The 2,730-nt window shown below is 44.7% G+C and overlaps 2 pseudogenes; both read right to left on the bottom strand.

The window, feature by feature from the left end:
* Window positions 1-1,017: 1,017 nt before the first annotated feature.
* On the bottom strand, window positions 1,018-1,310 carry LOC139264816 (U2 spliceosomal RNA; annotated as a pseudogene).
* Window positions 1,311-1,484: 174 nt separating this feature from the next.
* Window positions 1,485-1,716, bottom strand: LOC139264836 (U2 spliceosomal RNA; annotated as a pseudogene).
* Between the last annotated feature and the right edge of the window lie 1,014 nt (window positions 1,717-2,730).

Genomic DNA, 2,730 nt, shown 5'->3' on the forward strand with positions numbered 1-2,730 from the left:
GTAACTGTATTAGAATTACTTTACATTTTAACAATAATGATGAATTATTGTAGCTACAAATATGGGTAAAGGACACCTCTGTGAAGCTTCATAATATGCCAGCAACGGATATGTGGAGCACTATTGCAACAGCTGGAAGAAATCCCTTTTTATTACTAACTCTCTTTTCATTTTCTTAAGGCTGTGGTCTATATATCCTCTGGCAGTTTAGCAACTGCATATCCCAAGTTCAAGTAAACAGAATTCTGTGCCTTGGGGCATGTTAGTGTTTTTAAATTTTGCTGAGTATATCAGTATGAGGCAGGAGCTGACAGCTACAGACTTAGCTCAGCTCTGCTGTGGTTTGACTTACCCTTGTATTTTATTAAACTTGTGGCCACTTGTGCGACCTGCCTTTAGGCTAGATATCAGCTTTATGTCCCACATATATCGGGTCTTAAAGTATAACTCCAACTTACAATTACTGTAGGCCTTTATTTAGATATATTGCGCTATTTGCATCATAGGTTGGTTTAATTTGACAATTTGCTAAGTGACCACTTATCCCAAAGTGAAAATTTTATTTGCGTGCAAAGGGCAACCTTATTATTGCTTCAAGCATTCTGCCAGAATGCATTAGGTTTTGCTAAATTAATACAATTGAATTTACTCAAATTATTACATTTGCTTCTTGTATACTTCATCAGCTGAGGTTCCCATTTCAGTGTCAACCTCCAGAGGGATGCTGTACTCATCAGAGAATACAAGAGCCAACTTTCCCCTTTGCCTCTGTATTGCTTTTTAAAAAGTCTTTCATTTCGATGCAGTCATCATGGGCAAGGTCAGCATTTTTTGCCCTTCCCTAGCTGCCTTTGAGAAGGTGGTGATGGGCCTTGTTCTTGAACTGTTGCCATCTGTTTTGTTTTTTTTAAATTCGTAGCCAATCTTTCCAATTCTTTGTCAAATCACAAACGCCAGAGGTCACCTTGCACACGCCAAGGATCACTCTGCGCCAATGCTCTTAGTCAAAAGGCCTAGAGCCACTGCACCGTTCCTGGAAGTACTGCAATACCAGGTTCGTGCCATGGAGGTGGATGGGTCAGGCCCCCCACACACCTCCGTGGAGGTGGATGGGTCAAGCCACCCCACCCACCTCCTATTTCCAAAAGCATAGGAGAACCACCTTCCTGATCCAGGGAGAACCACTTTGGGGTCATGGTTACTCCCCTGTCAGGTCAGTTACGCATGATCTTAGCCAAAAGGCCGAGAAGCGATAAACTGATAAGAACAGATACTACACTTGATCTTAGCCAAAAGGCCGAGACTGTTTTTTTTAAATTTTTTTTAAATTTTTTTTTTTTGAAATTCGTAGCCAATCGTTCCAATTCTTTGTCAAATCACAAACGCCAGAGGTCACCTTGCACACGCCAAGGATCACTCTGCGCCAATGCTCTTAGCCAAAAGGCCTAGAGCCACTGCACCGTTCTCTTAGCCAAAAGGCCTAGAGCCACTGCACTGTTCCTGGAAGTACTGCAATACCAGGTTCGTGCCATGGAGGTGGATGGGTCAGGTCCCCCACACACCTCCGTGGAGGTGGATGGGTCAAGCCACCCCACCCACCTCCTGTTTCCAAAAAAGCAAGCATATACCTTCCTGATCCAGGGAGAACCACCCGGAGGTCATGGTGGCTGGTCAGGTCAGTTACGCTTGATCTTAGCCAAAAGGCCGAGAAGCGACCGAGACTGGTTGGTGAAGGTGCTCCCATACTGCTGTTAGATGGAGAATTCCAGGATTTTGATCCAGCGGCAATGAAGGAACGGCGATGTATGTCCAAGTCAGGATGGTGTGTGACTTTGAGGGGAACTTGAAGGAGATGGTGTTTCTATGCCATTGTCCTTCGAGGTGGTGGCAATATAATTTCAGAGCCAGATCTAACTCCAAATGCAGTACCTGTGCTTGAACCACTGTAGTGTCAAACTGTGGTGTGGAGAGATCACTGGATATCCTGAGATCTTTATAAACCAAAGCTGAGTTCTTTTCTTCATGGTTTGACAAAACAGATGCTACCTGCTACTCCTGAAGGACTCAAGTTTCACCAACCATGCGCTTGGCTGTACGATCTCCCATACCTGTTGAAATGGCTGGCTGATCTTCTTGGATTATAAAAAGTTGTTGAAGCAATCTCCAAATGGAACCAAAAAGGAGCTGGATACAGAAACAGATATAAATATAAATATACAGGATATAAATATACAGGAGCACATCTGTCAGATAGAACAGTCCAAAATTTCACAAATACTTTTGTAATTTTAGTCCCCAAGAAGGCCTTCCGATACACACCCACTCTAAGCTGGCTGAGAGCCCAGGGGAAGACCTGTGAATTAGGCCAGGACTGGTGCATCCTGGTGGAACCAGATCCTGGCCTCTGCTATCGGTATCAATCAGTCCTTTGCATAGGGAAACCTCCATCCACCCTAAACATAGTCCCCTCCATCAGAGGGATGTGGCAGGGGAGGTGGGGATTTCCAGGCTCTGGTTCTCCTTGGCGTCACCAGCCAACCAGTTTGCCAGGTGCAGGGAGGCATATTGTGCAGCCCCCCTGGAGCCTAGATAACAAAAACAGCAACAACTTGCATTTATTTAGCGCCTTTAGAAACATAGAAACATAGAAACATAGAAAATAGGTGCAGGAGTAGGCCATTCGGCCCTTCTAGCCTGCACCGCCATTCAATGAGTTCATGGCTGAACATT

This window comes from Pristiophorus japonicus, chromosome 5, assembly GCF_044704955.1.
Source record: "Pristiophorus japonicus isolate sPriJap1 chromosome 5, sPriJap1.hap1, whole genome shotgun sequence".
NCBI lineage: Eukaryota > Metazoa > Chordata > Chondrichthyes > Pristiophoridae > Pristiophorus > Pristiophorus japonicus.